At 54.4% G+C, this 14,085-nt stretch overlaps 1 protein-coding gene across 2 annotated transcripts in view; it reads right to left on the bottom strand.

Moving 5' to 3' along the window:
• DLGAP2 (DLG associated protein 2) overlaps positions 1-12,759 on the bottom strand; it is a 399,292-nt gene extending 386,533 nt beyond the window's left edge. For both annotated transcript variants that reach the window (XM_042934155.1, XM_042934156.1), the window contains exon 1: positions 12,472-12,759. The gene's annotated coding sequence lies outside the window, so the exon portion shown is untranslated. The remainder of the gene's footprint in view (positions 1-12,471) is intronic.
• Between the last annotated feature and the right edge of the window lie 1,326 nt (positions 12,760-14,085).

The raw sequence follows: 14,085 nt of genomic DNA, 5'->3' as shown, positions 1-14,085 counted from the left end.
TCTAAGACATGCCCGTGCTGGGTCCCGTACGGTTTTAAGGTCTGGTGCCGGCGGGTGGCCGAGGCTCCGCGAACAGTCTTCTGGATTCCCAGGCTGGTTCTGGGGGTCAGGCAGCCACGTGCGGTCCTGTCATGACTGTGACACACGGCCCTCCCTCCCTCCCTCCCCAACAATTTATTCTATTTTTCAATCTCATGAGGTGACCACCCATCTGGGAAGAAGGGGGCTCCCTTTTCTTCCTGTTTCCCCCCCACAAAACACGATGCCACAATCAGCTCACACGTGTGTGTGTGCGGGCAGAGTGAGCCTTCAGGGAAGGGAGAGAGGCTCCAGAGGGAAGTGGAACATTCACACCAGTGAGCGTGGCCCCAGGCCCTGGAATGAGACGCGCCCCTGCCCACGGAGGGTCTCGCTTGGTGGTAAAGGAGCCAGCCGTGCACACAGAGCATCCCCGCACGACCCAGCGCGTGCTGCGCCCACCCACACGCGACTCTGCGGGTCCCACTGAGTCTCTCGAGATTAAGCCTCAGCTAGACACTGAAGGATGGGGGCAATTAGCTCCCCGAACAATAACAAGACGTTTTCCAGGCATGAAAGATAAACCCGGCTAAAGCACAGACATGTGAAGATAACGTGGTGCGTGTGGGGAAAGATGGGCAGTTGCGTGGGGGCTGCAAAACGGGCACAGGAAAGGATAAACAGAAGTAGCTCGGGAGGCGTTTTATACCGTGCTCAAAGCTGGGACCTCAGCCTACATACTTAACATTGCTTTCTCTGGCACACTTGAGGGGGTTTAGGAGGACACCTCCTGTGCCGCCCGTGTCCCCGCCAGGAGTGGGGACGCACAGAGGGGCTGGGAGGAGGCTGACGTGGCGCTTGGGGCGACACAGACGGACCTTGCCGATCTGCGCGTCCCTGGGGAGGCAGCTCTATCCTCCCCAGGAACCTGCCTGAAATCACCGACCCAGGATCTGCGGCACTGGCAGCGACCGCACAGAACTCTTCGTTTTAACACGTACACTCGATTTGAAGTTGGTCTCCGTGTGAACCTGAGAGTTCCTCCTGCACTGTTTCTGTCACAGACTTTTATACTTCCCTTGAATAAACTCCATGTGCGATTAAATCCACCCCCCTCTCTCCAATGAAGGTTGGTCAGAAAATCTGTCTTGAGGGGCACCTGGGTGGCTCAGTCGGTTAAGCGTCCGACTTCCGCTCAGGTCATGATCTCGCGGTTCGTGGGTTCGAGCCCCGCGTGGGGCTCTGTGCTGACGGCTCGGAGCCTGGAGCCCCCTTCGGAATCTGTGTCTCCCTCTCTCTCTCTCTCTCTCTGCCTGTCCCTGCTCGTGCTCTCTCTTCCAAAATAACTAAACATTAAAACAATTTTTTTTTAAAGAATGTTGTAAATCCTTATGCATTAAAGTGCATCTATGTTTAACACAATGCCAAACTAAGGAAGTAGGTAAAATATACACGGTACAGTCATAGTGGAACCTGAAAAATGAGTATCTCGAGGATGGTTATAAACGATTATTGTTGTTTAATGTTTTTTCCTTATTGGTGATATTTAAAATTTGTCTCTGCAATGAACTTTGTATGAAAACAAGTAGAGCTGAGTGTCCCGGACACTGATGTCCCTGAAGGGAGATAAGCCGGCCCTAAGTCCACAGGGAGAGGGTGTGTCTGAAGCTCTTTCAGGACCCGCCCCGACCTCACACTGCACGGGTCCTTTGCAACAATCTAACCATGAGTTTCAGTGAATTATCAAATCCAAGGGTCATGGCAGCCTCCATATCTGCAGCCAGCCAGGGGCAAGCTCAGGGGACTGGGAGCCTGGAGTGTGGCAGCCTCATGGGGACCACGCCCTTCCGTCCGTGGTGTCAGCCATGTGTCTGCCAGGTCGGTGCTGAAACCAGACCGTGGCGCGTGCAGCCGGGCTGGGGTGGAGACACAGCGAGAGCTTCGTGGAAAGTCCAAGGAGCGTGTGGCCAGCCGTGTGGGCTCACAAGGTGGAGGAGGAACAGGTCCTCAGAGACAGGAAGGTGAGCCCCGATGGCCACTGGCCGGGAGTTCAGGGCGCACCCCTTCAGCATGAAGTAGGCAGATTCAGGAAGTAAGTAGGCCCAGTTAAGCGTGAATTTCAGATAAACCACAAACAAGTTTGTAGTGTGAATCTTTCCCACGCAAACTTGAGACCTAACACTAAAATGCCACTCGTTTACCTGAAATTCAAAGCACACCAGCATCCTGCGTGGAACGGGATGGCCTTCCATGGCGGGCTTGCCCTCACCCCGCGGCATCCGCTCCCCACCATTTTGCTCCCAGGTGAACACAGGGCAACGTGGCGCCCCCACCTCAAAGGGGCTGCTGGTCCCTCCCGGAGCGTCCTAACCAGTGCCTGCGGTTCCCCAGCTTTGCAGGACCGCTCACAGGCCTGACCTCTCAGGCGGACAGCCACGTCAGTCGTAAAATAAGGACACCTGTAAAAAGCTGTTTCCCTGAGCCCTGCCCGCGCCCCCAGGCCTGTGCAGCCCCCAGCTGCCTCCTCGGTGCAGCCCCAGCCCTGCGGATGGCACCCCCAAGCCTGTCCAGTGCCTGTCACGCCCTCGTGGTAAAGCATACTGAATGGTCACCAGTCGTCTTTCCTGCGCTTGTGATTTTAAAATGCTTCTGTCCAGGATATGGTGAGGTCAGCATCTACCGTGGGCCACCACACGCCACAGGCCACGTGCAAGGCTCCACCAGGCACTGATGGGCACAGCCGCCATGTGGGCTGGGTCCCGGCAACTCATTTCCACGGCACAGAGCCTGAGCTCAAGAAGCACGTGCAGCCTGTCCACACGGAGCCTGGAGCCCGAGCATGCCTGTGTCCGTCCAAGGTCAGAGCCGGGGCCTCGAGGGGACGCTGCCTCCTGCTCCCAACTCTGCCAGCAAAACCCAGGAAAGAGCTCGGTGAGTGTCTCCCTTCCTAAGTTTATTTACTTATTTATTTAGAGACAGAGAGAGGGTGGGGGAGGGGCAGAGAGAATCACAAACAGGCTCCACACTCAGCACGGAACCCCATGTGGGCTTGATCCCATGAGCTGTGACATCATGACCTGAGCCTGAAAAGATGCACAACAAATACGTTGTGACCATGACAACAAATACAAACACACACACACACACACAGGAAGCTACCTCCACCGCATCTGTGCATACACATGATGCACGTATACAGTAAGCTAACTATATCGCATTTGTGCATACCCACAGGATGTATATCACATGCTGGATGGTGTGTATATATACAATATATACACATATAATACACATATGCACATACACATATACCTTTTATGTACATATCTTTGTTCTGTTTTCCTACAGGTAAAAACTAAAGTCAACTACATAAAGTAACTTGCTCAGTGTTGTTGAAATAACCCATGAAATTTCACTTTATTCCAAGGTCCACAGCATTGTTGTTCCTTCTTTATTCCCAAACACTGCATTGCTCCCACACACTGGCTCCACAGTTGTCCCTCCCGTGTAGTTCTGGTCCAGACTCTGTATTACAGTGTTTTTAATCTCTCATTATATCTGATAGTGAAGAACACACAGCGGATGCTTATCAAAATACGTTGAGATATTCTCTAATAAATGTTATTGGCTTCCTTGCTATCCAGTGCTGATCCCCAGATCAGCAGCATGGCCATCAACTAGGGAACATTCTAGAAATTCAGAATCTGCATTGCACTGGAAACACAGTAGGTCCTACCTGAGACCTACTAAGTCAGAATCTGCAATTTAACGAAATCCCTAGGTGATTCATAAGCAAGTAGAAGGTTGAGAAGCAGTGATCTAACTTACATTTTTAGTTAAAACAAAACCTTTTTCAAAGGCGACCAATTTTTTGAAAATGTTTATTTTGATAGAGAGAGAGAAAGAGAAAGTACGCACACCAACAGGGAAGGGCCAGAGAGAGGAACCCAAGCAGGCTCCAGCTCAGCGCAGAGCCCCCCTGCAGGACTCGATCTGGAGAACCACGAGATCGTGACCTGAGCCAAAATCAAGAGTCGGACGCTTAACTGACTGAGCCACCCAGGCGCCCCAAGTTGACCAGTTGTTTGACCCTTGAAACGCATACACTTCCTGGCAGGCCTGCGGGCGAGTGAGGACATCACTGAGGTAAACATATCCACTCTCGGCACAAGTGAGTGGCAGGTCCGGTCTCTGTTCAGCCGGCTCCCTGCTCGGGGAAGGTGGGGGGACAAGGAGCTAACTGTTGGGTGAAGCTGGTGATGTGAGGATTAGAGTGATGTTTCCTTACTGTGAAGAGAACAGCAGTCATCTGTAGATAGGAAAGGGACACAAAATAAAGGGATTCCTGTAATCTTAACTCTTGGCTCGGTCCTCCACTCCTCCTTTGATGTAAGTACAACTCCATGTGAAGGTAGGGGCGCGTTCCAAGGACACAGTGCAGGGAGGAGTGGGGGAAACACCGGTAGAAGACACCCTGTAGACACGTCTCTGCAGGGGCCACTGGGAAGGGCGTTCCTACTCAGGACGCGAGAAACACGGAACGGGTAGTTCAGAAAGGCCTTTCTTCCTTGAAATCTCAAAACCTCAGGATTAGACGTCTCACGGGTTCCAAAACAGAGGTACGGACAGTTGCATCACTGAATGACGCACACGGATACGTGTAAATATATTCGAGGTGTGAGGCACGCGTGTGCTCCAAGGGCCCGCTGACCAGTACTCCTCCCGACCACAGTACCTGACACCGAGTCAGTTACCCAGAGGGGACAGTTGAGGCTCCAGGAAGGTCATGGACTGACCCCACACCACAAGCCCCACACCCCACATCTGCTGCGTCACCTGGATGCTGAGTGCGTCCTTTACTGTCCACCTGTGGAAGGCTTTGGGAAAGGATTTCCACCTTTGCCTGGAATCTCCCCCAAGAATGAATAAATCCAAGAAAGCAAAGGCCACCCTTGCTGATAGGATCAGGGAAGTCCCCAGCCTTCCCGACCTTACAGATCTGGTAGAAAGATGGGGATTCTCCCAGCTCTGGGCGGGGGGCTGTGTCCGCAGGAAAGGGGTCACACACAGCCCCACTGCGGTCCATAAAGGCCCTGAGACCAGGAGAAGCAGCATCTGGCTCCTGGTGGATCCTGATCGCCTCCTGAAGGGACAGCAGGCCCAGTGGGAGGTGTGGGAGCAGAGGGGACAGGCCGTGTGGGCACAGTGAGGGCAGCAGGCGGACCGGGGCAGGAAAGGAGGCCGCCAGCATGGTTCTGGGGCCACTGGAGACCACTCCTCGTGTGGGCCTGGTGGGGCGCGTGGGCAGTGGTGTCGGTGGACACGGGTGCACGTGGAGGCAGCAGTGGGCAGTGCACACTGGCCACTCACAGGTTCTCCACGAGGCACGGGAGCTGTTGTCCTAGGACCGCAGCCCATTGGGCTCATGCAGGGGCTTGGCTGCCCGGACGCACGTGCAGGACACGGTGGGAGGGACCAGCGATGCTCTCCCATCCAGGGCATCGTTGTGCGTGCCTTGGCCCTGAGAGCTGTGGGCATGAGCCTCGGACCCTCACCTCCTACAGCCTGTCACCACCTCCGGTCTGGCTACTTCCCGGGGAATCTGCACATTTCCCAGCGCCGGGAATCCCTATGCATTCAATCAGTAGGTTTGGAATACATTTCCTGAAAAGTAAATTTGGTGTGTCTGACATTTCCCTCTCTCTCTGAAGGAAACATCACAACTTCCCACGATCAGTAAACCCCAGTTCAAGATGTTAGGTTGAATCTTGCCCGACAGGTCCCAGCTTCCAGCCCTTTACTAACACCGCTCTCCACGTCTTCCTGCTTTCCCCCAGACACTGAGTTCAGGTTTCCTCCCCCGTGATTATGTGGTACCTACGCCGGCCAACACCATCACTGCTGCCTTCCACAGGCTGTCAATCACCATGTGGGGCTGCATATGTGTCCCCACCTGGGCCCTGGGGTCCGCAGGACCAGGTGCCTCTGGAGCTTCCACAGCCATGAGCCTCTGAGCACACCCAGGATACGGTGTGTGAGGGACTAGAGGATAAGGGGAGAACCTTCCGGTAACATTAGTGGACAAGCATGAGGCCCATGACGGCAGGGATGTAGGGAGGTGCCCTTTCTCCCACTCATGGAGCCCTGTAGAAATGTGCTCCCTCCTATGCGCCAGAAGGCTCTGGGTGAGCACACACCCAGAGACGGGCCCAACGCCCATAACCAACCAGCCAGGAGATGCTGACTTCCTTCCTTTCAGGGATGTGGCTCCTAGAGTCAACACCGCACACAACACTGAGTACTGGCGAGGGTGTGCGGCCACAGGGACCACACTCCCTGCCGGTGGGAATGCAAGATGGTGTGAATGCTCTGGAAGACAGGCTGGTGCTTTCTTGCAAAACTAAACATACGACCCTGGTATTTACCCAAAAGACTAGAAAACTTATGTCCACACAAAATCTTGCACACGAATGTTTACATAGTTGCCAAAACTTGGATGCAACCAAGGTGGCCTTCAGTAGTTGATGGATAAATAACTTGTGGTCCATACAGACAATGCAATATTATTCAGCCCTAAAAAGAAAAGAGCCTTCAAGCCATGAACAGCCGTGGAAGAACCTTACATGAGTCTTACCAAGTGAAAGAAGGCAGACTGAAAAGGCTACTCACTGTATGGTTCTAACTCTATGACCTTCTGGAAAGAATAAAACTACACAGACAGTAAAAAGAGGAGTGGTTTCCAGGGGCGGAGGATGGGGAGTGCAAACCCACAGAATGTACGACACCAAGAGGGCCCTGATGTAGACTGTGGACTCTGGGCGATGACAACATCATCAGTTGTAACAAATGCACCGTCTGGTGGGGATGCTGGTGGAGGGGGAGGCTGTGCGTGCCGGGGGGCGGGGGAGGATATGAGAAATCTCTGTACCTTCTCAATTTTGCTATGAATCTAAAACCGCCTGAAAAAAATTTTTAAAAAATGCACTGACTGTACAAGATAAGAATAAACACAAGAAGTCCCCTCATCACACCCTCCCTTGGGCGGATGGACAGTGAGACAGAGCAGGAGGGAACAGGCTTGCCAAGGCCCCCAGGGCAGAGCTGGGGTCACCGCCAGCATCCCGGCCCCACCAGGGCCCTGCACTCAGAAGCACTCTGCTGACAGAGCTCCTGGTGGCACCTGCCGCAAGGTCTTCAAGGCGAACTGAACATGGGAGGCAGTTGGTGCACCTGCCTCTCCTGACACGGAATCGGTCCCTTGCACGTAGGAAATTTTAAGATCACCTAAAGGTCCTCGTGCTGCGGCCAGGTCAGCTGAAGCCTTTCGCGTCTACCATTTACTCCCCACAGCAGGAAGCCAGGCTTTACTTCCATTATTTAAAAGGAAAAATGTTTTATTACATTCGAGGGGTGCCTAAAAGTTATCGGACTCTGGGTTTTTGTGTCTCCACCGGCACCATGAAGACCCATTGGTTCTGTGCTGAACACCAGGTGAGTGTCATGGACACCGGGCCGGTGCACAGGTTTACCCACTAGAGAGGAGACGGGCATCCTGGGCGTCCCGAGACGGCGTCTGTAGACCGCTGACCCCCAGGGCAGCCGGATAGCTCCCAGGGTTGCAGAGCACCCCCAGAGGGGGAAGGCAGAACCACCCACGCAGGTGTGAAGTCAGGAAATTTAAGAGGCTGGATGATGAACCACCAAATCCCATGGCCCTCGGGAAGGAGGACGGTGAAAGTAAGTGGGAAGCAATGAGCGGGGGCTCAGCGTGAGCGCGGAGGCTGTCAGGCTGACTTGACCTCTCCCTCTGGGATGGGGTCTTTGGGGCCCGCCTCCCCGGAGCTCATCTGCCTCCCTGCATGACGCCAGCCATCAGCCTGTAGGCAGACACGAGGGGGTGATGGCTGGGATGATTAATTTTGCTTCTTCTGGCTCAGTTAAGGGTAAAGGCCACAGAATCATCAGAACCCAGACCTAGGAAGGTGCAGGACCAAAGAGGAAAACCACTGCCCAGATCTGGCTGTGGTAAGTCCACCGTCTTCCAGGGAACTCTTGTGGGGAATGGGGCCACATGTGGGGACCCAGGGGACACAGACCAGCACTTGGTCACTCCTGTGTGTCAGCATTCAGAGAAGCCTGGTGGCACAGGAAGGTGGATTCAGTAATACTGAATGACCACTTGGAGTGTTTGCACAAGTAAGTACCACAGAGGGTCTCGACACACAGGAAGAGCTGGTGTGAGAAGGGGCTTCACTGAGGCTAAAGAGAACACAATTCACATGCCTGCAGGGTACCCATGTGCACGGCCATGGCAAAGGGGGATGGTCACAGGCTCCCATAACGAGTGCTTCTCAGGGAAACAGACCAAATAAAACGGTTTCCTATGAATCCCCTCTAAATCCCTGCCAGAGACCCAGCAGTTAGGGCTGGCTGACTGTTGTTTTCTGTTTTTCTGGTATTTTATCAGGGTGAACCTCACAATGTCTCTTGGGATTACCAGGGCACCTAGCACAGCATCTTAAGCTATAACAGAAAGACGGGAGTTACTCCTTTCTTTGCCATTTCAACTGTAAAAATGCATTTAAGCCAAACATCATGGATCTGGTTAATCCTTCCTTCCCATGTGTCCTGGGGATGCCTTAGTCTGCCCTTCAGAGTGGAGCGTCCAGCTCTGACTTCTCAGTGGGGACCCCACAGGGCTCTGAGAGCAGTGGGTCAGACAATCCGGCCCCGACTGTGGATGGATACAACATACGTCCCTTATTAGCAGCAGGGGGTGGTGAGTTCATGATTATGAGGCCGTAATGAGCTTACGAAACATCCTTAAATGTAGCACATCTTAAAACTCAGCCCTAATTTAGGATTAGAGATTGAATTATGCCTTTAAGAATGAAAATGGCAATGTCTACTTAACAACAGACACGTTTCCAGACCGGTGCCATTCAAGCCAAAACCACCACCCGGGTGCAGTTCATGTCAGACGCGCTGAGCACAGCCTCAGAACACCTAGAGGCGGCCCAGGACACAGCGATGGGGAGACAGCAGCTGCCACAGGTGGGCATCCAGGACCTCACACAGGACAGGTGCCTGCGTGGGTCCTGAGGGCCCCAAGTGTCCTGGGACATTTACTCCAGACGAAGGCCCAGCTCAGCAAGGGGGTGGGAGGGGCTGACGGTGGCTCAGGGCGGGTGGGCCGAGCCGCCTCTGCTCCGGGTCTGGTCCTAACCCGGAGGTGGGATTCGGCAGTGGGGGTGGGTGGTGCAGGGGAAAGGGGAAGCCGAGGGCACGCGCTGCAGGGCTCTGCAGGAAAGGCGAACCCTGGCAGGGACGGGGACCAGGACGGAACGGACGGGGGTCCACACTCCCACTGGACCTGGCTGCCTTTCTGATGGCTCAGCCCCAGACCCTGGACCAAGGTCATCACTGGCATTTGCTCTCAGCTGGTTCTCACTTGTATGTAATGTTAAAGGAGGAGGAGAGCCCCCAGTGGGATTCGTTCAAACCCTCTACCCACACGAAGCCGGCTGTGGGTTCCAGCTGTGGCTACAGCCATTCTATTGGTCTCTTTCTGGTTCCACAGCTATGGCAACAAATGCTCCAAAAAATAATTTGGGGCACAGGATTTGTGGCTATTTCTCCCACAGCTTCACACCTCCTCTGACCAGGACCCCATCCCAGGGCATCTAGGGCAGTCGTTTGCAAGCACAGAAACCGGCCCGTCTACCCTGATGAACCTGTCCTATGCTTATGAACACCATCCATCCACCACCACCTGCTGACGGTGAACTCAAGAGCCGTCTGTTCCTTGGAACGTCCTGCCTCCTGGTGGGATCTCCCAGCAGCAGAAGGACAAGCACAGGGCGTGGCTCGCATGGACCTCGTCAGAAAGCCAGCTCCCATCAATGACATGACATGTGGCTCCAGCAGTCCATGGAAGCGGCACTTGGAGAGCAGGCCCGGGAGGCCGCCAGACTGTGTGAAGGTGTGCAGGGGAGCGGAGTGGGGAGGCAGGGGCGCGGGTCCACCGTGACCTTCCATGTGCTTCTGCATCAGCCTCCACATTCTCTTCTGCACCGCGAGCGTGGATCTTCTTTGTCCCCCACTCGCTCCCCCGCCCTCTGTGACTCGGGCCCAGGGTCACCCCACGCTCGTCAGCAGTCCACTGGCCTGGCGGCGGGAGGCTACAGGCTGGAGGCTGGGAGTGACCTCCCTGTGCTGCAGGACAGCTGTGCCTGAGTCTCCATACAATGAGAACTTCGTTGGGGGCCGGGTGACAGCTAATTGTATTGTCAACATCACTGGGCCATGGGGTGCCCAGCCATTTGGTCAAACACTCTGGATGTGTCTGTGAATGTGTTTTGGGGTTAACATTTAAATCAGTGGGCTGTGCATCAAGCCGACTGCCATCCCCAGGATAGGTGGGCCCTGTCCAACCAGTCGAAGGCCTGAAGAGAACCACAGAATTCCCCCATCTGACAGCCTTAGAACAGGGGCTCGGCTCCTCCAGGGTCTACGGCAGCCCCCCAGCCTTCAGAGTCGAAATGGGACATCGGCTCTGCTGGACCTAGACTTGCCAGCCTCCGTAACCACGTGAGCCTGCTCCTGTACATAGATTCCTGAGGTCTCTCGCCACGGGCTCCCCAACACTGCTCCTTTCCCCATGCCTCCCATGATTCCTCCGCTGCTGGCCTCTGGGTGCCCGAGCATCCCGCTGGCCCCACATCCTCCTCCAAGCGGTCGCTCCCCTGAGGTCGGGTCCCTTACCGGGACAGGACCCTGGCAGGTAAACATCACGCCCCTGCCATGCCCGTGCCATTAGTGCAGCGCCACGGACTCCACCTGCGGCTACTGGGCGGACCCGAGCCGCACCGTCGCTCGGAGCCGAGGGCTGGCACAAAGGTACACTCGGCAAAGATGTGCACGGACGGAAAACAACGCTGAGGGCACTGTTCTCTCCGAGTCCTCCCGAGGCTCTGGTCCCGCACAGGCGGGAAGCGTTACCACAACAAAAGCACTGCACTCTGAGCCCAGGCTCCCTGATCTCCTGCATCTCTAGATAGACCCAGGTTGTGAAGGTCACGTGTGCAGGCTTCCCCGAGGGGCCAGCACGACATCTGCATCCACGGCCTCACTGAAGGGGGTGCCGCGGAGGCCCCTGCACGTGGCACAGCCCCCCAGGTCTGAGACGGCGAGTGGCCCGAACGTGTCCGCCCGGCAGACCCGAGGACGGCCACGTTACTCCAGCAACACTGTCCCCGAGGAGCGAGAGTCCAGATGGATAGTTTTATGATGAATGAGCATCCCGGTAGGAATGGAAGCACAGTGAATCATTTGAACATCCACTGGCTACTGTCCTTGAGGACAGGAAATGAAAAGCATCGTTTTAACAAGCACCAAAGATAAACTAGGAGGGAGGCATGGGCCGCGCTCAACGATAAAAGGACAAGCAGGAGCAAGAGACCAGAAACGTGTGAAAAACACTCACTGCAAATGGAAGGAAAGGCGCCAGGGGAACACGAGGAAGGCAGAGCTGCGGCCAGTGTAGATGGCTAGCTGCACAGCCTGCCGGGTTCCTCGGCCTTCCTGGCACAGAGCGCCGCTCACCGGACTCCTCCAGACGGTCCCAACTTCCCCGACCGCTTCCAGGAACCGACCGCGTACGAACTAAAGAACCTTTAGTGCCACTAAAGACCAAGTGCCACGGAGGAAGGAGGAGACTGGGCCCTGCTGGCCTCGATACCACGAGTTTTCCAGGACTTCCTGTTTCCTCTTCACCAACTCTCCACCACACCCACCTTCCTCACACAGAGCGCTTGGCGCTTCCGTGTCTTGGCTACAAAGAGCCGTCGCCACACGCGGAAGGTTCCCCACCAGAACGCACTGTTGTTCGCTGCAAAAGATGGGATCGCCTTCCGGCACTAATCTGACCGAGGTCAGTCTGGGTCACGAAGACGCTTCTCCCGAGACCTCATGACCTTTCCAAGCCAACCGTGAGTCTTCAGACATGGCGGCCTGACAAACAGCTGACCATCTGAAGACCACTCCCGCATCTTTCCATACCTTGACTCTGCCATATGCGTACCTTTTCTGCGTTCCTGTACCTCGGCTTTTATCCAAAATTTTAATACAATGTCTACTCATTTATAACATGTACTCACTTTTGTTTTTCTAGTAAGAGAAAAAGAAATCGCTACACAAATTAATGGCCAAAATATATTACAAAGGAAGAGCGTAACCTGCTCAAATATTGCTATATGCTTATTTATTCATTAAAGCAGGTTCCTAAATGGTATCTGTTCAGCCGTGCTTTTAATTATTCCTACTCTGAGTGAAGACATTAAAATTTTATTTCTAGAAAATTACTCAATAGTCCAGAATGCTTTCCAGTAAATCAGACTATTGTGTGTGTAAGTATTTAAAGTTTTCTATAACTGCTTTAGAAAAGAGTCTTACTATTTCCGGTGGCTTTGCAGTGCTCCTAATGACTGGAACATCATCTTTATTCTGTCCCCCGACATGCTGTGAAAAGTTGCAGGAGCAGATCTGCAACAGCTCCAACGATTAGCCCGTTTCAGGCACAGGTTTACAAGGACCTGTGTACGTGGAGAGCTGAGTCCAAATATGTGTTTCTACTTGCTGAGCTGCTGGGCACCACCAGCGTACCCACTTCTTTTCTGTACCTCACCTTCCAAAGAAAGGACACGGGGTGAACAGGTACTGAGTGCTAGGCGAGGCAGACGTGCCCACCGCCACCCATGATGTCACAGCAGGAGCCCTGATGTCACAGCAGGAGCCTGTGATGTCACAGCAGGAGCCCTGATGTCACAGCAGGAGATGTGATGTCACAGCAGGAGCTGTGATGTCAGAGCAGGAGCTGTGACGTCAGAGCGAGCCCAGCGATGTCACGTGCACTGCGGTGGCCGCCATGTGGAACCCGGGCCCCATCTGCTCTGAGCATCAGCTATAGATCTAAACGCGCTCTGGCCACCGACAGCCCCATGCAGTCAGTAAGCCGCCTTTGTCCTGTGGGCCTCGCCTTTCTCAGGGGAAAACAGGGATCGCGCTGGAGTGAGGATTAAAGGAGAAACCACACAAAGGGCTTCATGCCGCGTCCAGGCCCGGAGATCGTCCGTGGTGGCAGCAACGAATGCTCCAAGGGGAAAACTACGGCCGTTAGCAGGATTTGTAGATTTAAAGCGACAAAATAAAAATATAGCAACAGCAAAACCGTCTGAAACGTGGTTGAAGCAGACGTTTTCTGCAGCTATTTCCACCGTATTCTTTGGCAACGCTGGTGCGCTGAGGGGTGACCCTGAGGCCTCGGCAGACACCGCCTCCACGCTCCATGTTCCTGCGCCCTGGGTCCCCATCATTCCCTTAGCTGGGCTCACACTGCCTGCAAATAACTGAACCGAAGGTCCCCGTTGAGCCCCAGTGGCCAGCAGAGTAATTTTTATACATACTTAAGCCAATCAATCGTCCATAAATGGATTAATCAGATAGAAAAGGCAGACCTCCAGTGAAATCACTTTGCAACACTCAACGGTAACCAGGCTGTGCTTTTCCCACGTGACTGTGTGTCCAGGAGGCTCGGCCTTGAAAGCACAGCCTAGAAGTACAGCAATGGGTCTGAGAGCCCCCGTAGGGACCTGGAAGGGCTGTGGGGGAGGAGAAGGGCAGGCAGGGGCAGCCGTGAAGCCATCTTCCTCCCTCCCGACACACCTTCACCTGTGCTCTGTCCAGTCCCTTAGACGACTACTCCTTCTGGTCCCTTGCAGGGATGAGCAGCCCAGTTTTGTATGATGCACTTTGCACCTCAATCTCATGTCCTTCTCACTGGCAAGGTCACGGCCTCGTGGTTTTGGAGAGAGGACCAGGGTGCACCTTCCTACTGTGACTTGTCCTCTCTTGTACACCTCTGCCATGCACTACGGGTCTGTGTCCCCAAAACTCTTAGGTTGAACCCTCATCCCCAGTGTGATGGTACTGAAAGTGGTGGACCCTTGAGGGTGATGTGGTCATGAGGGTGGGGACCCCACAGGATCCCTGCCCCTCCTCCACAGGAGG

Source organism: Panthera leo, chromosome B1, assembly GCF_018350215.1.
Source record: "Panthera leo isolate Ple1 chromosome B1, P.leo_Ple1_pat1.1, whole genome shotgun sequence".
NCBI lineage: Eukaryota > Metazoa > Chordata > Mammalia > Carnivora > Felidae > Panthera > Panthera leo.
The sequence above is the reverse complement of the archived record's forward strand: the minus strand, read 5'-3'. Positions and strand labels throughout refer to the sequence as shown.